The sequence below is a fragment of the Tenrec ecaudatus genome, chromosome 6 (genome assembly GCF_050624435.1).
Source record: "Tenrec ecaudatus isolate mTenEca1 chromosome 6, mTenEca1.hap1, whole genome shotgun sequence".
In the NCBI taxonomy this organism is placed as follows: domain Eukaryota; kingdom Metazoa; phylum Chordata; class Mammalia; order Afrosoricida; family Tenrecidae; genus Tenrec; species Tenrec ecaudatus.
The window spans coordinates 172,192,476-172,212,877 of record NC_134535.1 but is presented as its reverse complement, the minus strand read 5'-3'; the positions used below and the strand labels follow the sequence as shown (position 1 = coordinate 172,212,877).

The 20,402-nt window shown below is 43.4% G+C and overlaps 1 protein-coding gene and 1 pseudogene across 1 annotated transcript in view; one reads left to right on the top strand and one right to left on the bottom strand.

Annotated features, from left to right (window-relative positions):
* Positions 1-20,402, bottom strand: part of GPR158 (G protein-coupled receptor 158) — a 465,390-nt gene that overhangs the window by 430,228 nt on the left and 14,760 nt on the right. The gene's annotated exons all lie outside the window — the stretch shown is intronic.
* Positions 1,828-2,331, top strand: LOC142450597 (large ribosomal subunit protein uL23 pseudogene; annotated as a pseudogene).

Here is a 20,402-nt window from a genome sequence, read left to right as displayed (position 1 = left end):
GAATAGTAACAGAAAAGAAAACCAATAAGCTCACTGTCATGGAGTCAATACTGATTCATAGTGACCCCTGTGGGTTTCTGAGACTGTTACTGTTTACAGGAGTAGAAAGCCCAGTCTTTCTCAGAACCGCTATTGGTTTAGAACTGCCAACCTTGCGGATTGCAGCCTAGCACTTAACCACTACATCACCAGGGCTCCTTTATGGAAAAGGAGGACGGGATATAGACAAACAATCTACTGAAAAGTAAAGGCGACAGGTCAAGAAGCCTATGAAGAGATGCTCAAGCTCATTGGGAATCAGAGAAAGGCAAAATAAAACAATAGTGAGATAGCACTTTCCATTCATTAGTCTGGCAAAAAAAATTAGCAAGCTGTATCCTGCCACGTATTGGCAAGAACGGGAGGTCATGAAAACCCTTCTGGCCTCCCGGTGGGTGTGTAGACTGATGCCAGGCAACCTTGCAGTATTCCATAGACTTAAAGAGCCACAGAGCCTGCGGCTCAGCACTCTTGCTCTTGGTGTTTCTTTCAAAGGAAGTCCCACTCAAGTCCAGTAAGAAGTTTCTAAGTTTACCGTGTTGCTACTATTGTGTGTCATCAGGTCGATTCCCGCTCTATGGACTCCGGACTCGGTGTGACAGAGTAGAACTTCCCAGGAGGTTTTGCTATGCTGCTCTTTTGACAAAAGCACACCACTAGGTCTTTCTTTCTCCCTGGGGCCACAGGGTGAGTTCAAACCACCAGCACTTGAACTCTGCAGGAGCAGAGCACCTTGAAGTTTATCACTGTGTTATTATAATAGCAAGAGATGGATGCTCATCCCAGGGACGGAGTCAGTGCTCCCCGCCATGGAACACCACACAGTGGGAGAGAAAACAGCGTGATTCAATAAGGGTAAAGGAGACCTGATGACCATGCATCAGCCATTGGACTGTGAGCCAAAAGGTCAGTGTTTCACACCCACCACCCACTCTGAGGGAGAAAGATGAGACAGTCCATAAAGATTTACAGTCTCAAAAACCCTGTGGGACAGTCCTTCTCTGTCCAGTACAGTCATTAGGAGTTGGAAGCAATTCCACTGTAGGGTTTCCGGAATTTTTTTTCCAGTTAGAAGGGCAAATCAAAATGCATTATCATTAGACGTTTAGTTCATAACATGCATAGGTTGGGGAAGAATAGAGAGCTCGAAGAAATTAATACAAAAATGAAGGGAATGTTCTAGAATTGCTTGTGGTAATGGTTGCACACTTTTTAAAAAAAAATATATTCACACCATTGAATTGTATGGTCCATGAATGATATGTCAATAACATGGTGAAAATTTAAAAATAATAAAGAAACGGACATTTAAAAAATATGTGTCCGAGCTCAATGGACGACTGCTGAAAAGTACTCTCAGAAATACTTGTCTTATTCTGGTCAGGTGCCTTCAAATAAAACCCAAAAAAAGGTCCAAAGGGCATGTGTTTGCGCAGTTACATTCAAAGAAGAGGTCAGCTCAGATTCCCAAAGAGGGTCATCTTAATCAATCTACTCAGAGGACACAGAAAATGATGGGGCTTCATAAGAAGCTTCCAGAACATTGAAAACTTCTTCGGTGAGAAAAAAGTCAGGGCCAGAATGACTGCAACAAGGTTTTTGTTTGTTTTTTCTTATTTTTTCTTGTTTTTTCCCGAAGAGACAACATGCCTATTCTGGGACAATTTTGTTAGGAAACCCTAACCAGTTCGCCCCACAGCCCTGGTCTTGCTACGCAAGACTTACTTCTGTGGCTGCTCAAACTCAAAGCACCTGTAAAGGGAACATGATTTTGAGTGTCTCCAAAAGATGTCAAAACTGCCGGTTTCCCTTTTCACGAAGATGACACCAAAGACAAAGAAGGGAGCTCCTGCCCTTCCCAAAAAGGAAGCCGAAGCAAAGGCTTTAAAAGCCAAGAAGGCTGTGCTGATAGGCGTCCACAGCCACACACACAAAAAAATGATCCACACATCACCCACCTTCCGGCAGACCCAGACCCCTAGACCAAGAAGGGAGCCCACATACCCTGGGAAGAGCGCCCCAGGAGAAACAAGCTGGACCATTATGCCATCATCAAGTTCCCCTTGACTAGAGTCTGCCATGAAGAAGATTGAAGATACCAACACACTTGTGTTCACTGTGGATGGCAAAGCCAACACACACCAGATCACACAGGCTGTGAAGAAGCTCTATGACAGTGACATGGCCAAGGTCAATGCCTTGATCAGGCCCAACAGTGAGAAGGCGGCGTATATTCGACTGGCTCCTGACTATGATGTTTTAAATGTTGCCAACAAGATTGGAATCCTCTAAACTGAGCCCAGCTGGCTAATGCTAAATATAAACTTTTTCAATACACTTAAAAAAAAACAAACAATCTGCTGGTTGACATGGTGCACCTTGACGATAGAGGAATTTTTCAAGGAAGGGTCAGAGGGATGGAACCACCCTGGGTCCTGGGTGGGTTGTGAAACAAAAGCTTCACATTTGTGTTTAATAAAGGTCTCTGATTGTGAAAGGAACCTTGATGGTGCTGTGGGCTGGGCGCACTGGGCTGCAAGGCCAGAGGTTCAAAACCCACCAGGAACTCAACAGGAGAAAAATGAGGCTCTCTGCTCCCATGAAGATGTGGAGACTGGGAGTCCCTCCACAGGGTCACGATGAGGCCGATTCAACTCCCTGGCAGTGGGCAGGATTTTGTGGCAAGGTGTTTGGGCTTATGGTTATAAAGGAGGTTGTGATTCGCTCTATTTATTGATTGATTGATTGATTGATTCAACCCAAATCCATTGAGCGCTGCCTGTGCTGTTGCAAAGATAGCCAACACCACAGAGCGCTGGGAGAGTGTCGGCAGCCCAGCAACCAGCACTGGCTTGACACTGGCTCTCTCTGACAGAGCATGGTGCCAAGACGAAGGGATCAGGCCAAGGAAGCGTGTAAAGATCGATTAAGGGTTTCTCTTACAAGAGGAGGAGATCAATTGTGTGAAGACCTACCAGGCATGATGCAGAAGGAAGAACAGAGGACAGTGGGAAAACAAGTTCACAAAAAAGAGAACTGGCCAAAGGAACCTGCTCTTTTGTACCACAATTCCCATACGGTTCCAGAGTCACACACGTGCTCCCGTGGGTTTGCTGGTTAATTCGGGAGAAATGGGCTTTGGATGTTCCTAATTTGAGTTTGTAGCCGCTGCCCTGTGGTCAGGAAATGTTAAAATGTCTTTTTTTGCTGCCATTAGCAGGCTACACCTTTCCCTCTCTTTCCTTACGTCTCAGTTTAATACACACACACACACACACACACACACACACACACAATTTCACATAGCACCAGAGTCTCCATTTAGAGCAATGGTTCTGGTGGGTGGAAGAATGGTGCACACACCTACATAGGATGCATCGAGTATGCAATTTACTGATGCTTTTACAAAAGCCTCCTGAAACATAGTCATTTTTTTTCCAACTGTAAAAGCTTGGTTTTCCTTCCCTCCCCTCTTTCAATCGTAACACAGTAATGAGGAAACACAGTTTTCTATTCTTGTCTTCAAGATTTTCATTTTAGATGTAAATTGCTAGTATTAAAACAGAAGAGAAAAAAAATCCCTGAATGTTTATCAGAGATTCGCTGTTGTTATTAATTTATTACATAAGGATGTGAAAAATCAGTTTAAAAAGCTACTGGAGGGGTGTTCATAAGTAAGTGCTTTGCATTGTTGAAGACAAAATTAATTATCTAAAATGCAAAGCCTACCTAATCACCATAAAAAACATTATATTATTTTAAATAATATAACAAGTCACAAAAAAAAGAATCGTAAGCTATGCGACTCGTAAATAAAGCAAAGTAAAACAAATTCTATAAACCGTGCTGTGGTAGACATTATATTTTAAATCCATCCAATCACAGAGCGATTTCCAGTTTTCAAAGAACTTAAATAGTATCTCATTTGATCTTCGTAACTCTGCTGTTGCGCACTGCCCAAAGGGGTGTGGCACAGCAACCCCCTGTGACGGGTTAGAACTGCCCAGAGGATTTTCTTCACTGGGGGCATGGTGGATGCAGGTCGCCAGTTGTTTCTTCCGCAGAGTCATGGGGCGGGTGTGAGCCTCTAACCCTTGAGTTGGCCGTCCAGCGTTTCACCGCTGTGCCCCTGGCACTCCAGGTTCACACTCAGAGTGGAGTTGGAATCACAGTAACACAACAGAGCTGATTGCGGCAGCTGTCAATCTTCTCAGAAACCAACAGACGCAGATTTTTCTGTAAGCATTGATAAGCAACAGTGCCTCTTCCTCTGATTGCTTATGCATTTATATATACATATATATATATCCCATCTATATATCCATCCATATCTATGCCTATATGGAGTCCAGATGGTGTAGTGGTCACACATTGAGCTGAGATCCTCAAGATCCAAAGTTCAAAATGCCCAGCTGCTCCACAGGAAACAGACCAGATTTCAACTCCTGAAAACAGTTATAGTCTCTGAAACCCACAGAGCAGTTCTTCCCTGCCCTGCAGGGTCGCTGTGAGTCAGCAGTGACTCGATGGCAGTGCGTTTGTATTTACACACATACATACACATTTACATATATATGAAGGGTACTTCAAGAAGATCCTAGTAATTTAAAATAAAAGCCAATAGAAGTTCACGCAGACTGCTTGAAGTACATGCTTGCTTGCGTGTGTGTGTATGTGAGAGAGAGAGAGAGAGAGAGAGAGAGAGAGAGAGAGAGAGAGAGAGAGAGAGAGAGAGAGCTATCTGTAATAGAACTTCTTTTTAACATGTCGGTAATAATCCATCCTTTCCCAGTAACCACTCATGTTGAACCCCATCGGATACTGGGTGAATATAGCAAGAATCAGACCTTAGTACCCACCCCATCTCTGATGATTAGAAAGAAATCATTTCCTCCCAAGAGACCTGCGGAAAAGTTTACATTCCACATGAGAGGACTGGAGCAGACAGACGTCACAGCACATGCTGAAGTGGCACAGGCTTCACCGCTGTAAGAATCTTGCACCCAGGCGCAGGAATTTGCTTTCCGGGCAGCACATCCTCAGGCAGTGGAGCTGGCATCAGTTTCACGTGGTGCCCTGCCAGTTCCCTTTCACCATGGGCTTGCTTTTCCTTGTGTCCTGCCTGCTTGTCATCTATGGGGCTCTGGACAACTGGTGCCTCTATTTCAGTGGTTCTCAAGCTGTGGGTCACGACCTTCGGGGGTTGAAGGACCCTTTCACAGGGGTCGCCCAATTCATAACCGTAGCAAAATTACAGTTATGAAGTAGCAACAAAAATAATGTTATGGTTGGGGCGTCACCACAACATGAGGAACTATATGAAAGGGTCACGGCATTAGGAAGGTTGGAATCACTGCTCTATTGAGTTGATGGCCTAAACAGGTCCTTACTTGGATTACTGAATAAGCCACCCCTGTGCTACCTTTCAGTTCACAGCTATGTGCTTTAACCACTGCACTAAGTAAAATAATGTCCCGAACACCTAGATGAGATACTAAGGGTATTAGGAATGTCGCACCAACCTTGTTCTCTGAGGCCTTCACATCACAAAACCTGCTTGTTCTACCCACTTAACCCCTACGATTCCTTCACGAGACTCACAGAAAGCCATATACTGATAGCGTATGACTTAAGAATACTCGTATACTAATAGTATAAGTCATTCACAAACTCAATCCCACAATTTCATTTAAAGAATAACAAGAAAAATCTAAAAGAAATAGACCCACCATATGAAACGTAGCCAGAATTGCCACTAATAGATTCCTCTAGAAAAGGAATGTGTTGGGAGAAGCCTGGACCTGAGCTTCCCTGCACAGTATTGAAGGGGATGGCAAGAACCAAGGGTCTTCACTGCTCCGGAGGGACCATTTTCGGGGTTATGTTTTGCAGGGGAAAAAATCATGAAGAATAAAGTACCATCTTCCCTCAAAGGCAGGCTTCTTGCTGCTTACTTTAAAAGTGATGGATTCCCCAAGCCCAGAATTTCTCTTCTGTAACACAACCCGCTACATGTTTAGATAAATGTCTGGCTTGGGCCTTTGCAGTACCTTCAAGGGAGTAGGTCAGAACTGGGAACAACGCAGGCAAGGATAAAGCTCTCTGAACCAGGAGGCTCCATTCTTCTGGCAGAGCACATAAAATGGTATCAAGTTAGCAAGTAAGACACAATTTCACACTGCCCAGCCCTGTTGACGTTCCCATTTGTTGTGGTGGTGGTACACAGTTGAGTCCAGCTCACAGTAACCCAGTACAAAGGGGTAGAGCTGTCCACGGAGTTTCCAAAGCTGTATTGTTTACAAAAACAGACCACCTCTTCCTCCCACGGAGAAGCTGGTGGGGAAAGGTCCGAGTTAAGAACCCAGCCATGGCACCATCAGGGTTCCTTAGATGGGTGTCATGAACTTCGAATGTATTGACTTAAGGCAATGTACACAATGATTAAAATAGAACCATAGATGAATATGGACTTTAAACAATATTTCTAAGTTAAAAATAATAGATGAGATTTAATAAGTATTCTCATGAGTTTTTGTTTAATTCGTAGGCTTTACAATGAAAGATATATACCAAAACGTTTTCGGCGATTTTCTCTGGGCATGAAAATGATAACCCACTAGCACTGAATTAGGGCTCTGGCTGCGAAAGTGAAAGCATCCAATTGGGCCCACCTACAGAGCAGCCACGTATGGAAAAAAAAATGCCCTTGAGTCAATTCCGACTCACAGTGACCCTGTAGAATAGGGTAGACCTGCCCCTGTGGAGTTTCAGAGACTGTCACTCAAAGGCTTAATGAGGGAGGGAGGGAGGGGTAAAATGAGGGTAAAATGAGGAGCTGATACCAAGGACTCAAGTAGAAAGAAAATGTTTTGAGAATGATGATGGCAACAAATGTACAAATGTGCTTGACACAATGGATGGATGGATGGTGATAAGAATTGTACAAGCCCCCAATAAAAATTTTTTTAATTCTATGGAACAAATGTAATATATAATTTCATAAATATATGTCATATACAATGTGATTAGCATGAACATAATCAAAGTCACTAAAAGTATACATATAAAAGGTGTTGACTGGGCAAATACTTTAGTACAATAAAGATATTTTTAATTGAAAAGAAAAGATTATGGGGGTGTTGAGGAAAATATGTTCTTTGGATGTCTTGATTCTCTATAATTTCTAGTGGACTGATGTTTTTAGAATAGGAAAAGGGTTTGGGGTGTTTTTTTAAAACACTAGAGAATAATGAGTATTTAAAAACTACATTTTTAAACTATGGGTGACTAAAAAAAATCATTCAGAGTGTGGGTGTGTGGCAGTTACGTAATCTATTGTCAATTTGTGACTTAAGAGTGAAGGGGTGGAGTTTAGTCTGTCAATCAGGTCAGTTTGCCGACCTCATTTAGAGGTGCTAAGGAGATAAATGGCTCTCTGGAGGCGGGACACACACTCCCAGGGAGACATGACGGAGGAGGACGAGCCTGACAGAGTTACCCAGAGCTCTGGAGCCGAGGAGTCACAGAGGAGACTCACACCAGCCCTGGGGTGCTTCTACAGCCACTGGATCCACAAGACTTTGCACCCACTGGCTTGTGATCTTGCTGCACTCGGCATCATTGCATGGGTTTCATGAGTCTGAAGAGGACTTTATGGATTGGAATCGGACATACAGGCTAATGTTGGACTTATGGACCTGATCTGAACTGGGCCAGGATGTCTTCTCAATATTTAATTGCTCTTGTATATAAAGCTCCTTCCTACGAATTTGTTTCTCTAGCCTACCCGGACTAACACGGGGTGATTAAAATGTTATTCATTTGGTTAATCTTTATTTTCCATCAGTTCTATGCTGACATATAGTAGGGAAAAGGGTTATTATTCATTTTAACTCCAGAGGATAATTATTTCATACCTTGAAAATTCTCTAGAGTAATAGAGTTCACAATCTTCCAAGCTTCTTAGCTTCTACTAATTAAATAGTTCATTCTCATCTTTAATCAACAGCTTTTTAAAAGCTCTGGATATTCCAAAAAGGGACCTCAACCACCCTCCACTAAGTGTGCCTGATGCAGAGTGGGGCCGGAAATTGATGATGGCCTCTAAAATGTAAGGGCAACTCGCCTCCAACTCTCAGCAGACTGACTAGAAATGTTTGTATCGTGCTGTCGTAAAACAAGCAGCGAGGAGCAAACTGTTGACGGCCTTAGAGTAGAAGTTGGCTTGCCATCACAATACCACCCCCACCACCACGACTGTGCCTCACAAGAACCTTAGTCATAGCCAGAGTGATAAATGAATAATAATATTAACATTAATTGTTGACCATCTGGCAATTAAGTGTAGTTGGCCCCTAGATGACTAAATATAATTTTACTCAAAATACTGATTCTTCCATCATCACTTTATGGTGATCCATTCACCCTTAAGAGGATAGGCTCATTTGGGGCCTTCTGCCTTGCTACAAAAACATAATTATTAGTATTAGCATTTCCCAATGGTTTTCTGTGCAGCCAGGAAGGCCAAACGTAAGAAGCACTTGTAGCCGTCTTCTTCTAGTCTAGGACCAGTCTTTCCAAAGCACTGCCAAAAATTCAGTTGAATTTCTTTTCCAGCCATATAAATATACACTTCAATCACGACCTGATATTCAGAGGGCAACATGATTTTTAAAATGTGATCCCCTCCAAGACCTTGACGAGACCATCTTGAAGCAAGAGCACGTTCACCTTCTTCCACACTACGTTGCAGCAAACTCGTCCAGAGATTCTTGTCAAAGCTTGACAGAGCTTTACGTGCTAGCAGGCCTCTTCCATCCATCTAACCCCCTGTGCTTGGAAGTCTCTTTGGCAATCAGGTCAAGCCTTCCCTGGAAGGCCTCTACATTTTGTGTGGAGAGAAACTAGCTCCCATGTGGTAAAACAGCAACCAAAAAACAGCCAGTGAAGTCAATCTGTGCACTCAGCTGTGGACATCTTTTCTCAGCGCACCAATTTAATCTTTGTATTTTGGGACTCCTGAAAGATATTTTTTTCCCTAAGTGGAGCACATCTCTTAAAACTGTTATGGCTTGGAGTCTTTTAATAGACGATTGTCCCTGTGAAGACTATATTTTGAGCCTGCCGCTTGTCGAGAGGTAGCTGACTAATGTCTTATTGTGTGGTTTCCCTGCATTAAAGTAATTTTAAGCTACTCTGGCATTTTATTTCAATTTCAAACAACAAAAGGGCAATTTATTTTGTCAACCACATCCACCCTGTACCTTAAGTCACCACTTTTGATATGATCGCTTCTGAATGGAATGGGGCCACCCAGTAGGCAACCCAGTGCAAGGAGATACAGGCGCTTCAATTCTAGTCAGCAACCCCATAAGCCATGAAATACTTTCATATATATATAAATAAATGAAAGGTGCTACATCGTATGTCCAAAGTAATACCTTTTAGAATTGCTAGAGAAGAAAGAAAAATATAAACAAAGCATCTGCTGTTAGAGAGAATTAATGTCTAAGAGAACACTATAATCGATCTTAAAATACAGCGCAAGGACTGTTGCATTGGCACTTCTGGTGATTAATATTAAACATGCTATTTATGTTAGCATTTGGCTGTATTATCTCAGCAAAACTGTATCTTTTACTAAGAAAATGTTAAATTCAAACACCTCTCTTTCTCGCTATTTTTTTTTTACCCCTGTTGGCTCTTGTAGAGGCAGCTCTAAAAACCCAATTATCTGGATGATAATCTACACGGGTGTGCAGGTTGGGGGTTTTGTTTGTTTTAGCCTAAACAGCTCTTTTTTTCTAGACACAGATTTTATCCAATAAAGACCAGTCAACACTCTTCATGGTAGTGTTTCAGAGTAATACAGAGAACTTATGTTCGGATTTACAAATGATAAACGGAAAAAGAGACGAGTGAAAAACTGTGCCCATTGAAATTGAGAGCACCAAAAGATGGACTGTCCTGTCCCCAGGCACATGGTGAACGAGTAAACGAACTGGATACGACGGCCATCTCCTAGATACAAGGATACGCAGACTGCTCAGACATAGACTCAAGTATTGGTTCAACATAGCAAATTGTGCATTCATGTTTCTCTCCTGCTTTCCTCCCCAAATCCAACTCTAACGACAGCACAAGAGGGAATGCACTTCCACTTCGGGGAGGAGAAGCAGGTAGGCAGGGATGTGGGGCCATTCTGGGGATCCCACTGCTGCTCCATCAGGGATTGGGGAGCTAAGTCTCGGTCATGCGCTAATGAAAGCTGGGCTGGAAATGGAAACTGCTCATTCAGAGAGGAGCTACGAAAAAATGTTATCTCAGAGTTAACAAATACGAAGAGCGCGTGTGGAAACCCAGGCCGACATCGAGCTGACATCGAGCTCACGGACTAAAAGGCTTCCTGCTCCACACACAGTTGCACCACCTCAACCTTGCACACAGCAATGGCCCATAGGTCCCAGGCGAAAAACACCAATGTTTCCCAAGAGGAGGCTTAAAGTAACGCTAGAAAGAGCCCGAGCTTCTAGAAGGGCTGTGAGTTTTGTTAGAGTGAAGTTGATGACAGGGCGGAGCTTTCTCATTTCTTTCTCAGGCAGCTTCCCATGAGTGCGCCCTGACAGCCCGGGGAGTGGCCGGGCCTCTAGGAATCCATAGCAATACGCCCCTCACAAGAAGGACACTGATCTACATAAATGAGTCCCTCACTCATGAGATTAATGACAAGCGAAGGATCAGGCTCTCCTTTTTGCGGAAGAACTGATGTGATCACACCAAAAAGCTGAGCCCAGAAAACCAGCAATTAGTCAGCCGATAGCTCGACTGACCTCCTGAGAGAGGCGAGAAAATGGGCACACAATCATGGAAAAGAAAAGGGAAAAAGAAACAACGTGAGAGCAAGAAAGAGCGTGTATTAATCAAGAGAGATTGCCAACGGAATAGTGACTGCCCTAAAAAAACCAGAAGCTCTCCCGGAAAGTAAAATTTAAAATGGAGCTAGAAAATGAGAGGAAACACATGATGGCAGGTCCGAAATTCCAATGCCCACTGTAGGAGCTACAAGAAAGGAAAAGGGCCGGGGAAGCAACTGATGTGGCTGTGAAAGATCATTTCCAAGCAGCAAAACTCTAAAAAGGACTTATTCACTGATGATGTTGATGAATTTTAAGAAACACATCATCATGAAATTTTCAGAACTCCCAGGAAAAGGAAGAAAAAAATCTAAAAGTTTCTGCTACAGATTAACTACAAAAGTATAATCAGGTAAGTGTGTGTGTGTGGGGGGGGGTGTCTTTAAAATCCCTAGGGAAAAATAAATTACTTTGAACATACAATTCTCTATCCAAGCAATCAAATATCCATGATGACAAAAACATTTTGAGACATGAGAAAACTTTAAAAGTAACTTTCCATGCATCTTCTGGGGGGGGGGGCAGGAATGAGAGTGACTATACATTAAAAAAAAATCTGGCCTCTTGGTGACACAGTGGGTTAAAAGTTGGGCTGCTCTTCGAAAGATTTGAGGCACCTGTTCCACGGAAGCAAAGTGTGGCAGTTTGCTTTCATAAAGACTGCTGGCCTGGGAAAACGTAAAGCGCAGTGCTACTCTGTCCTGTGCGGTCATTATGAAGTCTCCACAGCAGGACATTGACAGGAGGGGGAGGGGGAGAATATTAGCCATCAGAGGACTTATCAATACACAGCTGTTCCACTAATTGAAGGCATCAGTGATTTGAAAGCCTTTCTAGTTGTTGTTCGGCAGACGTCTTAAAGTGACTGCTACATGATGCTCGATAAAGTCGTGAATGTTCTTCCACAAAAACAATGACAGATTAAGGAACAGGGTGATCTTAGAAATAAGGACAACTCCATTTCTTCATCTTTTTTTTAACACATACAAAAAATAAAGACAATTAGAAGCTTCAAGGGGTGGGGGCAGTTACAGCTCAAAACTGCACGCATGCAGGCCCACACATACTTTGATGCAAGCTTGCTTAGAATGATTTGGAGCGACTGATATAGACATATTTTTAATCCATTTGGCTTTGGAATTTGGAATATTTGTCTTAAAATGGCACAATTTTTTAAAAATATAGATGTTAAATAAACTAATTAAAAATTTTTAATCGACACAAATTCAATTTTAATGCCTAGAGGCAACGAATGGAAAAAGCACAAAATTCGCCTTTCCAAATGACAGATACTTGTGTTGCCACCCCTTGGTTACCTAAAAATATTAAGAGCAGCAATAGAGGAGAGGGGGAAGTGGAAAAAAGAAGAGGAGGGGCTATATGATCTTTAAGGAGCTTGATGGTATGATGAGTCACACTAGGCTGCTAACCACAAAGTCAGCAGTTCAAAACCACCAGCTGCTCCAAGGGGGAAAGATGAGGCTTTCTGCTCCTGCAAAGAGGGTTACACTCTCAGAAGCTCAGAGGCAGCTCTTCCCTGTCCTACTGGGTGCTAGAGTTGGCATGGACTCGATGGCAGCAAGTGAGTGAGTGGACGATGTGATATGATGTGACGTGAAATACATAGATGCAAACATCAAACATAAAAAACAGAAAGATCAAAAGTAGAATTTTTTTTAAAAAAAGGAAGAAAGCTAGAGGAGAAAGGTAGGAATATAAAGAAGCCAAACTCCATGTTTGTCAGACTGAATGAAGATGTTTAAAACCAAACACAAACCCACTGCCACTGAATGGCTTGTGACATCGTCAAGAAGACTGCAGTTCCTAAGCGTACACTTCCAACTGTCAATTGTTAGCAGTCTTACTTACAGACACACCCCTGCCCATACTTGGTTTTTTCTTTTTCACCAAGCAGAGTCTGCCTCCTCCAAATCCATGGCTCCCAAATGTTCAGGGCTCTTCCCATCGATCTCACACCTGCACCTTTGTGCTTCTTGCTGTTCTTCAGGCAGCTGGGACCTCACCGGAAAAAGCAGGGGAGCCACGAAGCCCACAAGGAAGAAGCACACCGCCTGTGTGATTTCAATGACAGCATCAGGTAGCAGCCATCCGAAGACCCCAAACAAATATATCAAAATGCAAAGGATGGGGGTCTGAGTGGAGACCCAAAGCCCATCTTTAGACAATTGGACATCCCCTCACAGAAGGGTCACAAGAACGAGACAGTCGGGGTGCAGCATAACACTGACAGAACACACAAGCCTCTAGTTCAGTGGTTCTCAACCTGTGAGTCGTGACCCCTTTGGGAGTCAAACAATTCTTTCACAGGGGTCGCCTAATACATCCTGCACATCAGATATTTACATGACGATTCAACTGTAGCAAAATTACCGTTATGAAGGAGTAACGAAAATAATCTTATGGTTGGGGTCACCACAACATGAGGAACTGTATTAAATGCTCTCAGCATTAGGAAATTTGAGAACCACTGCTCTGGTTCTTTAATGCTTCCTCCCACCAGCCCCTCAACCCAGCCCCATTATCATATGCCCAGTTCTACCTTACAAATCTGGCTAGACCAGAGCATGTACACTGGTACAGATCAGAGCTCTCAACACACAGAATCCAGGACAGATAAACCCCTCAGGACCAGCAATGGGAGTAGTGATACCATGAGGATAAGGGGAAAGTGGGGGGTGTAGGGGCAAAAACAGGGAACTGACTACAATGATCAACATATAACACCCCCACCCCCACACCAGAGACAAACAACAGTAACATGGGTGAAGGGAGACAACGGGTGGTGTAAGATATGAAAATAATAATAATTTATCATTTTTCAGGGGTTCACGAGGGTGGGAGGGTCAGGTGGGGGGGGAAGAAGACCAGCTATCAAGTGCTCAAACAGAAAAAAAATTGAAAATTATGATGACAACATATGTACAAATGTCCGTAATACAATTGATGTAGAGATTGGTATAAGAAGTCCCCAATAAAATGATTTATTAAACAACAAAAGCATCGGTGTATCAAGAAAGGCTGAAAGACAAGACCTGCAGGCCCCCAGCCTCAGAGAGGTGGGAAACCTGCAGGTGTCCCAGGCTGCTAGCAAGAGAAAAGGGGGTGGGGGCGGGGCGAGAAATGCCTTGCCTATGAGGTCACCTGCTGCGCTTTCAGCCCCATTCTTCTCCTGCCTTCTGTGTCTGGAAGCGGTTTCAATTTACAGGCTTGACTGTGAGACGCGTGAAGCACCAAAATGATTTTTGTAAGACTCAGGGATTTCAGATCTCCGCCTCTCACGCCCTCCCGTGGATTCGCGGATCTGCAAGAAGGGAGTGGTTCGAAATCGCTTTTTGCTTGGGGTGAAATCGCATCAGAGAACTCAAGTTCCAAGATCTTGCTGAGAGAAGCAGCGGGCAGAAAGATCAAGATGGAAAAGGAGCCGGCGCTTAAATCAAGAAAACCCCAAAGCTCGCCCACCCCATGGTGTCGAATCCAACTCACAGCCCCCCTGTAGGAGAGAGTGGAGCAGCCTCTGTTGGGTGTGGAGATTATAAATCTTTATGGGAGTAGAAAGTCGCATCGTTCTCCTTCAGAGTAAGTGGCGGTTTCAAACTGCTGACCTTGTGATTAACAGCCCAACACATAACCCATTATGCCCCCCTCCTACTCTACCCCCAGACCCACCCCACCCCCCCACCGCAAAAGAGCAAACCAAGCTTACTGCTATTGAGTGGATGCCAATGCACAAGGACCCCGTAAGAAGGGTGGAAAGACCTCCGTTGGTTTCTGAGACTGTCGCTCTTGACCGGGAATAAAAGCCCTAGTCTCTCCCTCAGCCCAGCTGGTGGTTTGGAACGGTTGGCCTTGCCAGGTGCAGCCTATTTCATAATCGGCCAGGGCTCCTTTGCCCTCAGTGCTCCTTCACTAAAAAGAGGAGGAAGAAATAAAAGCAAAACCATCATCTGATGGGGAAGAGAAAAGAAAACCCAGTCACAATCTATGTACCACTGCTAAAAAGAAACCAACAAGAGCTCACTGCCGTGGAGCTGATTCTGCCTGATGGTGGGTGGACAGAGCACACTGCCCCTGGGGCTTCCACGGCTGCCGTTCTTAAAGCTCTGTCTCGCCCACCGAGTGGCTAATCATTTGGAACAGCTGATCTGGTGATTAGCAGCCCAACACGTGGTGATCTTAAAGCAGTTTATTTTCACAAACTAGCTTGGGTGAGAGTCGGAAGGTTAACTGCAAGGTCAGATGATCACCAGAGAGGTGAGACTATCTGCTTCCATACAGCTCTGTCGCCTTGGAATCCTACACAGGGTGGGCATGAGTCAGAGCCAACTCCACGGTTCCAATATCACAACACTCTCAGCAGCTTTCTCCGTGGCTCACTTTCAAAGTTTATGCAGGTCACCTGCTGTCACCACATTACCCAAACACGGTTGCTTCTGTCTACTGCTGTTCCCTGAGTTGGTGGGGTCCTGTCACCATGTCGCATGGCTGCCTCCTCCCAAGCCTGCCTTTGTCAGTTCAGTCACTCCTCACAGAGGTGCTTCCTGACCGTCCTACTCAATGACGCCCACTTGGCCTCGCGATCAGAACGGTGCCATGGTAGAAAATGGAGAGAAGATGGAAGTGGTCAAGGATGTCCCCTTGCTTGGATCCACACTCCACGTTCATGGAAGCAGCAGACTGCATCGCATTGGGTAACTCTGCTACACATGACTTCTTTAAAGTGTTGAAAAGCAAAGATCTTACATTAAGGACTAAGGTGCACCGGACCCAAGTCACAGTACTTTCACCTGCCTCTTACACAAACATGTGCAAGTTGGACACGGACTAAGGACAGTCCCGTGCCCCTGAACTATGGTGCGGGTGAAGGGCGTGGGAGTGCCACGCACTGCCAAAACAACCAACAAATCCGCCCTGGGGGAAAGCCAGCCGCTCCTTCGAGACCAGGACAGTGAGACGTCACTTCACGGATTTTGGGCATGTTGTCAGGAGACACCAGGCCCTGAAGGACATCGTGCTTGGTGAAGCATGAGGCAGTGAAAAAGAGGAAGACCTTGGACAAGACGGACAGACAGGGTGGCTGCGTCCACAGGCGCGATGGTGAGGACAGCACGGGCGTGGGCCGTGTTTCCTGCTGTGACCCGTCAGCCCCTCTCCACCACAACAACCCAATCTCTCAGTCACTCTCTACCACGTGATCCTGTTTCCTTCCTTCCAACACTGGTTTCCATCAAGGACTCTTTACCACCTCTATTTTCTTTCTTTCTTTCTTTCTTTCTTATCGATGGACGGGATGATCAGCAAAGGAGAGGAAGGCCCTAGACAAGACGGATTACCACCATGACTGCCACAATGAGGTGGCCATGACCAAATTGTGAGGCTGGAGCAGGACCCCCATCCAACAAGGTAGGCAATGACAAGGAATGTGGTTGTCATGGTCACTAGTAGAGCTCCAGTAACCTTTAACCCTAGCCAGGCACATTATAGTTACTCTACTACTGAAAATGAAAAAAAAATTTTTAATTACCATATATACTTTAGTATAAGCCAACCAGAATATTAGTCAAGGCACCTAATTTCACCACAAAAACTGCATAGAAACTGTGCTGAAAAACTAGGCTTATACACAAGTATATACGGTACACATTCTAGACACTAAGTCAATCTTACCACATGTAGGAGAGGACTTGATGAAGATTTTATGCAAAGTTTATGGGGGAAAATTCTATATTTTAATACCATTTGTCCCTGACACTTTTGGATCCCTTTGTATAAACTTGTTCGGTCTTTTCAACAATGGGAGTTATGCTGCCCCTTTCACAGTAGAGAAAATGGAGCCACATAGTCGGTGGAAGCGGCAACTCCTGAACTGAAATGAAATGTGTATTCCCCAAACACTTCTCCTTACACACTCTTCCTCGCCCTGAAATGTGCAAGGTACTTCCAAGCATCGCTGGATTTAAAGCTGTAAAATGCACTCCTTGAAGGACTTGTAGGAGATGGGAGAATGAAGTACCCACATAAAGAGGCAGATGTAAATGAGGAGTGGCAGCTCATTCTCATTATAAACCTGATTTTAAAATGAGAAAGAAAACCAAGAACCATCCCAAAGAAGGGAGGGAGAATCGAAGCTTACACCTCCCATTCATTCCAAGGTTAAGTACTCCTGATTTCTCCTAGTCTCTGTAAAGAACCTGCTAAGCATTCTAAGTAGATAGAAGGTCTAAGAGGAAGATCATCAGGGAGACAGACTGAAATAGCAGCCGCAACAATAGGCTTCAACATAACAGTAATTCACAGGTTGGTCCATGACCAGATAGCATTTCATTCTGTGGTGCAGTCATCTGAGTCAGGACCAACTCAACAGCACCTGACAGCAATTAACATTCCGAAACTTCCTGTACCGGTCACAAAACAGGAACACTTCAGGAACATGGAAGTAAACAATGGTTCCCCAGGATCGCTAAAATCCTTTTTCACTCTAAAAATCAGATGACTTGAAAGAGAGGTTCTCTCAGGATATTTGCTGACACATTGTTTTTTAAAGCAGGCCTCCTCAATACCATTTTTTTTTAATTATTTGCCTTTTCCTCAGAAAGGTGAGAAAACGTTTATGTACAAATTTAATTTCCAGGGGAGGCCTTTCCACAAAGCTGTTTTAGTCAATATTTAAAACTGCTTTCCTCAAAAGTTGGTGTATTAGTCCTGTTGGAATAGAGAAACAAATTCCTAGACACTCATATGTGTACAAGAAAGAGCTTTATATAAAAGAATAATTATATATTAAGAAAATATCCCAGCCCAGTTGAGATCAAGTCCATAAGTCCGATATTAGCCATAAGTCTGATACCAGTCTATATAGATTCCTCTCCAAATTCATGCAACACATGCAATGGAAGATCACAGGTGAGTGGGTGGAAAGTCTTGTGGATCTAGTAGTGGTGGAAGCATCTTAGTGCTGGCGTGGGTCTCCATGTGGCTCCTCCAGCTCCAGGGTTCTGGCTTCATCAGTGTAGCTCCATGTAGCTTGTCAACAGGAATGTGTAACAGAGAGAATGTGTGTCCTGCCTCCAGGGAGGAAGACAGGAGTTCCCAGAACCCTCAGAAGGCCATGCCCACACAGAGGCCTCACTGGCTATGCCCTGAATGACAAGCTAGATTCCACCCAAGTTGACAGGAGATTATGTAACTGCCGCAGTTGGCCTTGTTCAGAAAAATTATAGTTTATTAAAGCTTTAAATAATGTCTACATACTATTTTTGATGATAGTGCATTTATAATATGTATATTCTAATCTTTGCTTGATCACTTAAATTAAAAGACAGAATGTGTTCAAACTATATATTGCTAATTATTAATATTCCTTTAAATGAATAGGCTCTTCATTATAGCCTTGGCATCCTGAAATTAAGTTCTGAAACACATGTAGAGTCAGCCTGCCCTTTACAATGAATACATCTTTGAGAACTCGAACAGTACTAAGTGGTGAACACAAAAAAGCTAAAACAATATTCTGCAGCATCATAGGTAGTTAATCGCTCTGTTCTTTTTTTGGGGGGGTGGGGGGTAATTGTCCATTCATTCATCTCCATTTGTTTTCGTCTCTTTTATCCTTCTTATTCACAATTCTTTTCGCCCTGTCCTCCCTCTGTCTACATGCCAGATACCCGTATAAATACACATACTCTTCAAATTATACATTTTAATCCTATTGCTATCAAATCCAACTCATAATGGCCCCATAACACAGAGTAGAACTGCTCCCAGGTCTTCCAAAGCTTTCATTTTTATGGAAACAGATCATAACATCTTTCCCCCAATGAGCAAATAGTGGATTCAAGCCTCAGACCTTTTATTTAGCAGCTGAGTGTTTAGCTGCTGTGTCTGTTTAAGTCTGGGTAGACTAGAGAAACAAATACATAGAAACACTCATATGTGTGTAGGAAAGATCCTTATATACAAGAGCAATTGAATATTGAGAAAACGTCCCAGTCCAGTCCAGATCAAGTCCCCAAGTCCGTTATTAGCCTTCTTCAGACTCACGAAATACATGCAATGATGCTGAATGCAGGAGGATCACAGGTCAATGGGTGGGAAGTCTTGTGGATCCAGTGGCATTGTAAGCATCTCACAGCTGGCAGAGGTCTCTACATGGCTTCTTCAGCTCTAGAGTCCTGGTCGCCCCAGGGTAGGACCATGTGGCTTCACCAGCTCCCTGGGCATAGTGGCATGTGTCTTGTCAGTAGAACAGCACTCAGGGAGTGAGCCAAGAAAGAGAGAATCTGTTTCCCACCTCCAAGGAGGAAAATACAGGAGTTCCCAGAATTCTCAGGAGAAGGCCAGGCCCACACAGAGGCTTCATTGGCTATGACCCGATTGACAGACTAGACTCCACCCCTTCACTCTTAATCCTCTCAAGCCCCAAATTGACACCAGATGATGTAACTACCACAGTACCACCAGGGCTCTTTCATCTTTTCATTGGAAAACAAGACTCAAGCACCGGCATTAAGTCAATTCGAACTCTCTATGGAAACACAAATCTCATCTTACCGCTTTTAATAGGAAACCTTAAATATGAAACATGTAGCCTTCAAATAATAGGACCATGCTTAAGCAACACATTCTGAGAATTTGGCCAGCTGTTTTTTGATCCCTGATTACATATAAATGCAAATTAATATTTCATTGATCCATGAACATTTTCTAGTTCTCCATCAAGGCACCTAAATAAACACCGATAGCATTGCAGAGAGCAATCAATAATACTACCATAATTCTTGGAGACTTTAATACATCATTTCCAATACAGGATAGACATCTAAAAAGAAAATTAACAAGAAAACAAAATCAGCATAACACGATAAACCAACTATACTTGAAAGATCTAGAACATTCCACCCTAAAACTGCACAGAAGTCATTCTCCAAGAGAAATCATATTTTAGGTCACGAAGCAAATCCTGGTGGATTTAAAATCAGAGAAATCATACAAAGTATTTTATGTAACCACAGCAGAGTGAAGGTGGACATCGATAACAGAATGAAGAAAATGAAGCTGGAAAAGTCACACTTATGGAAATTAAACAACACACCATTAAACTACCAATGGATCAAGGAAGAAATCAAAGATAGATAACAAAAGTTCTTAAAAGTCAAATGGAAATAAAAGGACAACCCACTAAAATCGATGGGATGCAGCAAAGGCAGTACTCAAGGAAACACAGACCAGTGAAATCGAGTTGAGTTCAAAAATGAACCCGCACTTAGCACAAGGGTGCTAAATCCATGCCATGGAGAAAGAAGAGTCTCTTGAATACACAGTGCTATGAAATTGGGTCTCAATGTGCACGAAAATGAAAAAGGATCTTTGGCTTCCACGATGCACAAAATACATTCAATATTAGTTAAAAGCCTAAATGTATAAATTAAAACC